At 42.2% G+C, this 12,786-nt stretch overlaps 1 protein-coding gene across 1 annotated transcript in view; it reads left to right on the forward strand.

Annotated features, from left to right (window-relative positions):
- The window catches only part of dlc1 (DLC1 Rho GTPase activating protein), a 387,268-nt gene that overhangs the window by 321,648 nt on the left and 52,834 nt on the right, over positions 1 to 12,786 (forward strand). The window lies entirely within an intron of this gene.

Genomic DNA, 12,786 nt, shown 5'->3' on the forward strand with positions numbered 1-12,786 from the left:
AGAGGAAAGCATAGCTGGGGCAATTGCAGCTGGGGTAACTCAGCAGGTCAGGCAGCATCTCGAGAGAATATGGATAGTTGAAGTTTTGGTTCGGGAACATTTTTTTATAAACCAGCATCTGCAGTTCCTTGTTTCTACATACATTTGCCGACTTACATCAACTTTATAACAGCTCTTTAAATGGTTGTTCTGCAATAACCAACAAGATGTTGTTCCTCTGTCTTCTGCAGGGTCCCAAATCCAACTTTCATCCAGAAATATTAGTGACTATTAGTGACTATAAAGAGCCCCATCCAGTATCCTAACAAGTAAAGTTTTCTATTACCACAGGGACAGGAATTCATACCTCCCCCCCCCCCCCCCCCCCCCCCCCCCCGGCCCTTCCAGTTAACTTGTTTCACCCTTTCCTATCTTGTACAAACTAATAATGCCAACTTTGGCGGCACAGTGACGCAGCTGGTAGAGCTGCTGCCTCACAGTACCAGAGACCTGGGTTTGTTGGTTAATTGGCCTCTGTAAAATTGCCCGTAATGTGTCTGGAGTGGATGTGAAAGTGAGATAACATAGAACCAGTGTGAACAGGTGATCGTGGTCAGCCTGTTTCCATACTGTACCTTTCAATTAGTCAAAAACACTTCTTCGCTCGGTAACAACAGGCACTCAGACAACCAGTTTTGCAGATTCTCTGACAGGCCTTATGAAACCTGTGTATGAGCATGACATAGGCCTTCACTTGCACCTTTCACCAGGCATTACAGGCACACAAGTTCCAGCTTAATATTACTGCCTTTCTCAGAACCATCTTAGACTCACTCTCAGTATTAGGCTTGGCCCCAATGATTTACGCATACTGATTTCTCTTTCACGTGATGGGCAAATTGGTAATATCAAGACTCTGTGAAATGGCACGATATTACATTCATGGAACACCAGTTTATTTGGGAAACACTTGTGTAACTTTTTCTGCTGATTGTATTCCCTATAAGCAATGCAGTGAAATGCTTAATTGGCCAATTTCAGTGAAATGCACATTTTCAAACAAACCAAAGCAGATTTGTCAAATATTTTTTCACAAAGCTGGAATAGACAGGCTCTAAAGGCCAGGTTATGTGTAAATTTAGATGAATACTTGCCCTTTATAGCTGAAAACAAATGTTGGCTTGTTTATTGAGAACTAATTCCCTTCCCCCACCCATCATTCTTGACCCAAACTTACTGCCTGCATGTCACAAGTTTTACTGTGCTGACATGATATAATCCTCAGAGAACCATACATCGGCAAAAATTATTTGTATGCTTTCTCAACTCACGGGTGCTGTCACCACGAGTATCCTCTGAGTTATTATAAGAGAAGCTGCCCTGTGGCTTTTGGTCAGTTCAGGTGGCAAGAGCTATCCATTTTAACTGCAGCCTGTGATCAATGTCGAGGGCGGAACTGCAAATGCTGCTTTAAACCGAAGACAGACACAAAATGCTGGAGTAACTCAGTGGGACAAGCAGCAACTCTGGAGAGAAGGAATAGGTGACGTGATAGAAGGTCGAGACCCTTCTTCACCCGCTGAGTGATTCCAGCCTTTTGTGTCCATCTTCAGTTTAAACAGTTAGTCTGAAGAAGGGTCTCGACCCGAAATGTCACCTATTCCCTTTCTCCAGAAATGCTGCCTGACCCGCTGAGTTACTACAGAAGTTTGTGTTTATTGTGATCAATGTCGAAACTGCTGCCTTTCGTGGAACTATTTTTGCCCTCTGTTTCCAGAGTTAAATCAAAATTTACTTAATTTCTTTGCACACAGAAATAATAAACAAAAGAGTTTATGATTAGCTGGCTCTGCTTTCCAACTGGTATTTATCTCATGCCAAATCCCAGTGAGCACTTTGATTTTTACCAGGAATTAAACTGTTTACAAATGCTTCAAGAGTCTGACCTGGAATAGCATCATTTGGGATGTGTACCCCAGATATCAATGCATAGAATGGCACCTGTTTTCAGGAGTCTCACATCGTAAGGTCATGTCACAAGTGGTAGGAGTAGAATTAGGCCATTCAGCTCATCACGTCTACTCTACCATTCAATCATGGCTGATCTATCTCTCCCTCCTAGCCCCATTAACTGCCTTCTCCCCATAAACCCTGACACCTGTACTAATCAAAAATCTATCTATCTCTGCACTATTTCTGAAAACATATCTTCCTTTTGATTTGAGAACATTGTTCAATGCCTGAAATTTCATAAAGTGGCATGGCAGCGATAATGGACATACTTTTATCGCTAATCCAGTCACAGCCTTTGGCTACAGTCCTTTCTTCAATCAGAACAAGGGCTGCTTCTGATTTTTCACAGTGATACATGGAGCTCTTGCACTTTCATTAATGTTTTGACAATTGAAATTAGGTGCAAGCAGGGCTGTTTGTAATGGGGTTGACAGAGAGCATTAGGGGATCACTTCATAATAATAGTTACCATGCATACTAAGGGCTAAATATGATCAGTTTAATAGTGGTCAGATTTTAAGTCATGTTCACATCCTGAGGCACAGGGCAGCTCCCCAGAAATATTTTGTTAATCTTTAGATAATACAGGCCATTTAAGAACAATTTATCCACATTTGTGCATATGAATAGAAGGGAGTATTTATGTTCTATCTGGAAATTAAATTAATAAAAGTTCTGATTAATAATCAAAATATTATTAATTAGAATTGCATTTAAAATGTTATCAATATTAAACCGCTATTAATATTGACCCGCTGAGTCCCCAAATTTTGTGTCTATCTTTAATAAAAGTTCAAATTTGTTTTAATTACATTTGCAGTTACTTATTTTAAGAAACAGATTTTGGAGAAAAAAAGAGATTTTAGGCTTTAATCATTTTTAGCATTGGTGCTACATCGGACCTCAACAACACCAACTTTATTTTAAAGCTGAAGGGAGATTTTTTTCCACAACCTATTTTAAAAGGATTGTTGTTTTCAACCCCATATTTAAAGCTTCACATCTTTCCCCACTACAAGGAATGTCCATCTAAGCTCCTATTTTTTTTAAACTGTAACAAAATCTAATGCCACAAAGCTTTTATTTTTTTAAATAATTAATCCCCAAAAAGTTATAAAAGTGGTAGTGGCTCTGTGAAGGCAAGCATTTGTGCTCTGCACACTTGCAAACATACATTATAAATATTAATTAAAATGTCATGATGTCCTAAAGGTGCCTGAGCTTTGTGAGTGTTTATTTTTCATGGAACAAAGTTGAAGCAAGCAGATTTGAATGGCTGATTAAAACCAGCCCTTGCTGTGACCCCGCAGGCCAGAGCAACCGTAAACCAGCTGTGACCACTGCTATGTGCAGCTGACAACTTGGGCTCTCTTTATCAGTTTTCAGATGGATCGCGAACACAGAGTCCCTAAAGGAATCCATCCCACAGAAGCCTCGTTAAACTGAGCCCCTTGTGAATTCCTTGTCATCTTGCTGCTGCTTTGGGCGCATAAATGCTCTGCGCAAGGAGGACAGCCGTGGCATCTGTGCAATGTCTCCGTGGCTCTGATGTGCCACGGTAAAACTTGCTATTTAGAGCAGATTGAAAAGCAAGTCCGAATTCAAAAGAAAGCACAATGCAGCAACTAACTGTAGTAAAAATGGTCAGGTGGCTTCGAATCAGGTAGAGCATTTTAAAATGGATAGAGCACTCAATTCAATCATCCCCGAACAGTCATATGTATTAGATTAGTTTATAGTTATATCAGTATATATCTATATATATATCTATATATATATATATATATGTGTGTGTGTGTGTGTGTGTGTGTGTGTGTGTGTGTGTGTGTGTGTGTGTGTGTGTGTGTGTGTGTGAATGCATCTCTTCATATATATTTATATCAGAGGAGATGCATTTTCTTTTGTGTCCTATCCAGCAAACAAATCTTCATGCCTCCACCTGGTTCCTGAAGCTATTTAACAGCAAGAGTCTGCGTTATTGGACTTCATTCAGCGTATTTTTTGCATCTCTGTACTCCTGGTGGAAGCCTAAGTCAATCCACCCCCCCACCCAGAGTGCATTCCTACCACTATCCAAACATTAATTTAGATGTTGAGGAAGGAACTGCAGATGCTGGTTTACACTGAAGATAGACGCAAAAAGCTGGAGTAACTCTGCGGGTCTGGCAGCATCTCTGGGTGATAAGGAATAGGGGTGACATTTTGGGTCGAGACCCGTCTTAGATGGTTGGAAAACCACAGAGTATATTACAATTTGAATCTTTTCTCACTGCTGCTGGGAATTCCATATTGCGGATAAAGTTGTACATTTACCCTTAATGGTCACAGATGCAAAATTTCAAACCTGGGCCCGGGATATCATTCAGAATTATGATTGACTTTTGTCCTCTCCCTAACAGCCAAACGCACTGAGCCTATCTGTAAAAACCCTGTCACTGGTCTGGATATAATCAGATCAGAACAGCACAGTTCTGACTTAAGGTCTCAGACAACTTTATAGCTGCATTGAAACAAAAATTACCTGTTACGTTTGAAACAGGAAGCAGTAGTATATACACCATAGCTCTGTACATTTTAACTGTTAAAAATCAGCTGCTTTGTTCCTACAGCAAAGTCTGCAAAACCACTTGAAAGAGGGCCAGCATTCTGTCATTACATTGAGTGGGATGAATTTAGTAGCGGTAATGCTGAGAGCCAATCTACAATACTGCTCTCCCATGATAATTGTGGAAAGACGTCAATGCAGAGGCACTTGTACAGGAGTTACTGCGCAAATATTCCATTCGAGATCCAATTCAATTTAAAACCGCGTCATCTAGATTGGGCCTAATTAGTAGATTAAAGGCAGCTGACAATCTGTGAAAACCTCTGAAGAACAGTCTCGACCCAAAACTTCACCTATCCATGTTCTCCAGGGATGCTGCCTGACCTGCTGCCTTACTACAGCACTGAGCTATTTTGTTGAAAATTGATTTTTCAGCCTATAGCAGTCACCTTTCTTTCAGGTGTGTGACATCAGATACCCAGTGTCTGCACAATTTAAGCATTACACCCTATCATTATCAAAGTACATTACAGTATAACAGTATAACAGTATATAACAGAGCTTTATTTGTCGTTCGGTACCGAAGTACCGAACGAAACTACATAGCAGTCATAGAAAAAAAAAAAAAGAACACAAGACACATAGCCCCAACACAAACGTCCATCACAGTGACTCCAAACACCCCCTCACTGTGATGGAGGCAACAAAACTTCCACTCTCTTCCCCACGCCCACGGACAGACAGCTCGTCCCCGACCGACCCGCACAGTCCCCGCACCGGGCGCTGAAACGTCTCGCGGCCGAACCGGGCGATGAAAGGCCCGCGACCAAGCCTTACGCAGCTAAGTCCCGTGGTCGAGCCGCACCGGGCGATGTCAAGTCCCGCAGCCGAGCCGCACCAGCGGTGAAAAGTCCCGCAGCCGAGCCGCACCGGACGATGTTAAGTCCCGCAGCCGAGTTGCACCGGGCGATGTTAAGCCCCGCAGCCGAGCTGCACCGGGCGATGTTAAGCCCCGCAGCCGAGTTGCACCGGGCGGTGTTAAGCCCCGCAACCGAGCTGCACCGGGCGATGTAAGTCCAGCGGCCAAGCCGCACCGGGATGTAAAGTCCAGCGGCCAAGCCGCACCGGGATGTAAAGTCCAGCGGCCAAGCCGCACCGGGATGTAAAGTCCAGCGGCCAAGCCGCACCGGGATGTAAAGTCCAGCGGCCGAGCCGCACCGTGGGATGTTAGGCCCCGCAGCCGAGCCGCACCCCGCGCCGTGAGGAAGAGAAAAGTTCCCCCCCCCCCACACCCACCCACCCACACCACCACCCCCTCCCACACATACACAACCAAAAAATATATATAAAAACCATCCCAACACCGACACACAACAAAAAAAAGACGGACAGACTGCTAGTCAGCCGCTGCCGTTAGGCGCCGCCACGTGAGGCATGAGATGAAGTTCCAGCAAACGGATATCTGTTCATTAGCCTTGAAAACGACACGTAGGACTGATAAATAATGTTGTGAAGAGAAATAAAATTGAAGTCTAGTTTTTAGCCTTGTGACCACGTGTTCCAGGTGTTCTAGTTTCTTCTCACATCCCAAAGACGTACAGGTTTGTAGGTTAATTGGCTACTGTAAATTGCCCCTGGTATGTAGGAAGTGGATGAAAAAGTGGGATAACATGGAACTAGTAAACAGGTGATCACTGGCTGGGGTGGAACCATTGGGCTGAAGGGCCTGTTTCTATGCTGCTTCTCCAAACATAATCCAACTTGTTTAGTTATTATTCAAATGTATTTTGTGAAAAATCTACATTGTACGATGCTGTTATTATTCCTCGCCAAGCAGCTTCTCCAACGCTTGCCCATATGATCAACTTGCACATATGATCAACTTGCACATATGATCAACTTGCCCGTGCCAACCAAGATGCCCCATCAGTGCTAATCCTACCTGCACACAGAAGTGCCTGAATGGGTCTACTGAGGTCCCATATTATTCAACGTGTGTTTGGATGTTATTTGCTTAACACCCTTCTTTATGGGTAGGCCAGTTCTGCAGCAACACGTTATCACTAAACTCCAGTGTCAATGAGTGAGAGCTTGGCTGCCTCAACTTCCTTCACAGAAGAAGTGACAGGCGACAGGTCCCGGCCCAAAATGTCGTCTGTCCAATCCCTCCCCAGATGCTGCCTGATCCGTTACGTTCCGCCAGCAATTCATGTTTTGCTCCAGATTCCAACATCAGCTGTACCTTGCATCATCCGCTCTCTATTGATCCCCTTCACACCCCATAGAGTCATAAAGTCATACAGCACAGAAACAGAGCCAACTTGCCCATGCCAACCAAGATGCCACATCTGTGCTAGTCCTACCTGCATCCCTCTAAACCTTTCCAACCTATGTACCCATCATAAAGTCCTTTAAATGTTGTTTAGTACCTCAACTACCTCCTCTGGCAACTTATTCCATATACCCCTCACCCTCTGTGTGAAAAAGTTGCTCTTCATATTTCTATTAAATGTTTCCCCTCGCATTTTAAACCTGTGTCCTCTGGTACTTGATTCCCCTACTCTGGTTAAAAGACTGTGCATTCACCCTGTTTATTCCACTCATGATTTTATACACATCTGTAAGATCTCCCCTCAGCCTCCTGAGTCCTAGCCTGCCCAACCTCTAACTATGACACAGGCACTCAAGTCCTGCCAACATTCTCGTAAATCCCACTACCATACTTCTTTTCTAACAATCCTAATTCCAGAGATATCTGGGCTTTGCATTTGTATTTCATGATATGATTTACAACTAATTATAGGCTTGGAGATTATTAAAAGCTTAGGTGATTCCAACCCAGGGTTCTCTTACTTACCCTGCACTTGCTCATCCCTGCATCCACTATCTCCATTACCACAAAACCAGATATCCTGGGCTGGACGTGAAACAATGGGTCTTTGCTTAAATTCCTGCCGGCTGCAAATGTGGCTGGGGTCCTGGATAAGACACTTATCTGTCACGCCTAATGTGGGTGTTGATATCAGAGTATGTTTAAAGAGGGAGAAATCCAGCATCATAACATTTTAATGAGTGGGTAAGCTATTCCTGTATTAATTTTTTAAGCAAAGACTGTTCAATAGTTCAATGGTACTTTATTGTCGCAAGTACCGAAGTATAGTGAAATTCCTTTTTTTGCACAGTTCAGTAAAAGTGTTATTGTACGTAAGCACCATCTTAGTTCGCAGGTACTATCGCAATGTTTAAGAAACATTTCGACAGATACATGGATAGGATAGGCGTGGAGAGATATGGGCCAAATGCAAGCTGGTGGGCTTAGTGTAGATAGGGCCTGCTGGTCGGCATGGGTAAGTTGGACCGAAGGGCCTGCTTCCATGCTGTATGACTCTAAGTACAAGTGTATAGGAATAGTACACTGAGGCAGTACACAAGAGTTGCCATTTTTTGGCACCATTTTTCATGATTCAAGTCTAAGTTGTTATGAATGTAGAGTTTTTAATGGCCATAAAGGCCAATTGGCCTGGCGGCATTGCAGGGTGGGCCTAGCGATGTTGTTGGTGTCCTCCACCGTTGCTCCACCGCTCCATGCCACAGCAGGCCGCGTTCAATCCACGTGCTCAGCCATTGGATCCACTCAAGCCCCAGGCTGCTGCAGGGCCTCCAACGGCCCACTCCACTGACACCTCAGTCTGGACACATCGTCCCGCGAACCATCATCCTCGCCTGTTTTGACAGCACGTTTTATTTATTTTAGTGTTTCTGTTTCCTTGCTTGAATTGCTGGTTATAATTCTAAAATTTGACATTCTGTTAACAATTAGAGATCGAATCCTGTCATGGCTGCCACATTAGTGATCTGTTAACACATAATACCAAACCATGTCTACTGCATCAGTCTACTCCTTGTTTCTCAATCCTTTGTATTCCCCATGAATGGCCATTGCTTTAACCAGTGTGGCCTCCGCTGTCGGCAACCCACCTACATCTTGTTATCTCACCCATGTGTTCAAAGGCATCCTTCAGATTCTTTCCTTTCATCACGGTGTCACACGCTCCCATCACACTTTTTATCCTTTGGCCTCTTCCTGCTCAGTATCTGCATTTTCTTTGCTGTCTCTGCGAAACCTCTCTACATTTCAGGAGTTTTGGACAAGCCCTTTACACCACGCACCAGACCTTTCAGCTTGAGACAACCGTTGTCACAATTATCCTCTTAAACTGTTATTCTTTCTGAGAACTATTGACAAAGGAGCAGTAAGTGACTGAGTTGTGATTGTTGTGATAAAGTGACTGTTGTGATAAACCAGCCACTATGTTCGTCCAACACTGTATCGTAACATCAAAACACATCAAACATTTGTAAGCTGTTGAAGTGGGTCTTGCACAGATCAGAGTGATATAAGTGCAAAGTTTTACTAGGCAAATTAAACTAGCAGCAAATTTGAAACCTTTTCAGCTATTGGACTAACAAAAATTGAGTCATTTCAGCTTCATCTGCATAAAACTTGCATTAGACTCAGGCTACAAAGGTCGTGGACAAAAAGAGATTTAGAAAACCACCTGCATTGAAGCAAGTCATTACAGTTGAAGAAAGAGGAACCTCAGATACTAGTTTACAGAAAAAGGACACAAAGTGCAGGTGTAACTCAATGGGTCAGGCAGCATCTCTGGAGAACATGCAGAGGTGACGTTCTGGGGTGAGACCCTTCTTCAGATTGTTTGTAGGGTGGGGAGAAAGCTGGAAGAGAGGAGGGCAGGACATGGCCTGGATACTAATACGTGAACAGAGGCGAGGGGAGGACATTTTGATAGGTAGATGGTTGGACAAAGGACAGATCTGAAACCAGCTCCAGAGACCTTACGTAACTAGCTCATTTGGCCTGCTAACATTGAGGGAGAGTTTATTGTCCCACAATGTTATTCCATCTGACTCTATATGAGAATGAATTAAAAACAAAACACTGCACGTATCCCTCCACATCAGTTCTTCTTTCTGTTAGAGTGTAAATAATAGCAAGGCGTAAATTACATTTTAAGGACTTTTGCCATGTCTGATATGAAACTGAGTCAGCACCTGACCAAGGCTGTGAGTTAATAATCAGATAATCATATATTGTACAGGGCAAGGAATTTTTTGTTGTTGTTCTTTCTTGATTAGTTAGTTCTGTTTTATTCCTTCTCCATATCACACCCACCCCTCATGTCAAACATTGAAGAATGCAATTAGTGTTGCTCAGTTGCTCAGTGATACAATTAAATTAAATTTCTGATCTTGCCAAGGTGTCATTTGACTATCACGGATGGAATCTATGGAATAGCAATATTTTGAATGTTGCATGTTCCTTATGCTCCCTTGGGCTCTGGGTTTCACTGGCATTATTCATTATTTAATGTTCATCCCTAAATGCCCTTGGGAACACGGTGATAAGTGCCTGTTTGAACCTCTGCAGTTCAGTGGCTTGCTAAATCATCTAAATGGCCAGTTAAAATGCTGTGGGTGTGAACTCATGTATACGTCAGTTGGGGTGAAGGGCATTAGCAAACCAAATAGCTTTTTATAGCAATCCAGCAGTTTTGTGGTATCTATTGCTGATGCTAAATTATTGATTCCAGATTATTTCATTAACTAAATGTAAATTCCCCAGCTGCCGGAAATTGATTTGTTCACATCTCGAAAATCTCCAGTCCAGCCCTGTGGATTACAAAACCAACATTTTCACCCAGATGTTAGTGTTTCACATTTGTGGGTCAACTTACCATTATGGGGAAATTTTGATTAACAGCGAAATCTGAAAAATACATAGGTATTTAATTTGTTTTGGAACAAAAGGTAAATGATCTGAGTAGTCGATATTGGAATTGGTCCATTATGGGATTGACATAATGCTGATACAAGCAGCTGATGCAACCATCCTTGTTGCCTTTTCTCTGAGAACTGAAAGGTCAATTCTTATGTCAGTCTGGTAATTCAATAGCGTGCAGTGAGTGAACTAAATATGGGCTGCTCTGAGTGTAAATGTATCAATATTAAGTTCTGCCTAGTCGCTCTGTATATAATACCTGAAAGGGGTCAAAGAACTAAGTTTATATTTAATCCATAAAACCTTTTGGTTTATCAGATGGAAATCATTTGTGTTTACTTGCATGTTTTGAAAGAGGTAAAGATACAGTATTAATCTCAAATACTAAAACAAAAATGGTAACGTTTGAAAACTGTAACTTTTATTTAAAGCTTTTATTTTGAGATTTGCACATACAGATGGGAAGAACCTTTATTTTTATAAAGTTCTAAAGACCTTAAATATCCTAAAGTGTTCCACCAATAAAGTAGATTTTAGTACTGTTGTAGTTCTTAAGTCAACAAATCATTTCAGAGAATTGATGTCTCTTTCCCAGAAATCATTCAAGTAAACTTGGATATGTTGTGATGGCCATCACTTAATTGTCACTATTGACAGCTTTTCCAACCATGGGAAGAGCTGTACAAAATTAAGTCAAACATTTGTCTATCATAACCATATTTAGATACTAATTAGTGAAATGATGGCCATGAGAATATATTGTTTGCAAATTATACTAATATGACTTTGCAGTTATGCGTGGCATTTATTTTGATAGGCATAAACAGCTATGTTCTGGGATAGTTTCCAGTCAATTTTGTCAAGTCTCTATCAAACCCAATCATCATTGCCCCTCACTGCTTTTTATTTCAAAAATAAACTTTATTCACTAAACTTTATACAAGAAGTACAAAATAATTCAGTGTTGTCCATTCCTAATTAACATTGAATGATGGGGCAGCAGAGAGGCACAGCAGTAGAGTTGCAGCACCAGAGACTTGGTTTAGTTCCTGACTATGGGTGCTGTTTGTATGGAGTTGGGACCCTTCCCCTTGTGACCGCGTGGGTTTTCTCTGGGCGCTCCGGTTTCCTCCCACACTCCAAAGACATGCAGGTCTGTAGGTTAATTGGCATCTGTAAAATTGTAAAAATTGCCCCTAGTATGTAGGAAACCAGCATCTGCAGTTCCTTGTTTCAGCAATTCAAGAAGATGGCTTTTCACTTATTCCTTGAAAACAATTAGGGAGAGGCAATAACAACACACATTCCTAATAAATGGATAATAAGAATAATGGTGATATATTGTTTGGTGGGAAAATGAAAAGTGGCACAGGTGGAAAGAAGCTGTGAAGGGACGGTAGGTTAGTTAAACGACTGGTCTAAATATGGCAGATGCAAAGGAAAGTGAAGTTATTCATTTTGGCAAAGATGGAAAAGCAGCATATTATTAAATGGTGAGAAAGAGTAAATATTGTTTTGTTGGGGGAATCTGGGTTTGCTTGTATTTAAGGCACAGAGTTTAAGCCAGTTTAGGTCCTGCATATGGGAGATGCAGCAATGTGCTCGGATATTGGGGATTGGGAACAAGAAGCTGGAGGAGTGCAGTTGCTAATTGGTGCTTGGTGTTGTAGGAGGTGTGGAGGTAAATCAGATTGGCAAGGGTTGCCTGCTTGGGAAGATGTATGTGTACTTTGAGATCCTGTAGGTCTTGGCTGGCCCTCCCCCCTCTCTTCCCTGTGCCCCATCTGGACTTGCATCCACTTCTCCCCTCCCCCCCACCCCCCACCCCTTCGACTTACATTCCTCCCTCTGGCTTCACAATTCACAACTCTTCTATCCTTATCTCATACCTTCAGTCTTTCCATCTTTGGCCATTGTCCAACCATCTGCCTATTCAAAAGCCCCCTTGCCTGGATCCACCTATCACTTGCCAGACTTTGTCCTGCCCCTCCTCGCTTCATCTTACTTCTCCCCCTCCTCCTCCTCCTCACCACAATTAGTCTGAAGAAGAGTCCCAACCCAAAACATCACCTATCCATGTTCTCCTGACCTGCTGAGTTATTCCAGGACATTGTGTATTTTCTTGAATTGCTGCATACAAAAAACTTCTGTGCAATTATTTTAAACAGGAGTAGTAAAAGTAATATTTCTTTCCCTGTCTCCGCCTCCTAATCCCTCTTTGATACACTGGGTGTTATTTAAAAAGACACAATCCAATCTTGTCTCCCTTATCTTCTCCTGTATAAAAGACAAAAATAGAATACTTTGTTTTCCAATGTTGTTGCTTATGTGTTCTAGATCTTGAGAACAGGAAAGCTGCTTGCCACGTAGTCTAACTGAAGCCTAAATGGATCTATTTAATATGATATCTCAAATAAACTGAAATTTAGGGTGCACAAATAGGCCCCCA

This window comes from Rhinoraja longicauda, chromosome 1 (genome assembly GCF_053455715.1).
Source record: "Rhinoraja longicauda isolate Sanriku21f chromosome 1, sRhiLon1.1, whole genome shotgun sequence".
Taxonomy (NCBI): domain Eukaryota; kingdom Metazoa; phylum Chordata; class Chondrichthyes; order Rajiformes; family Arhynchobatidae; genus Rhinoraja; species Rhinoraja longicauda.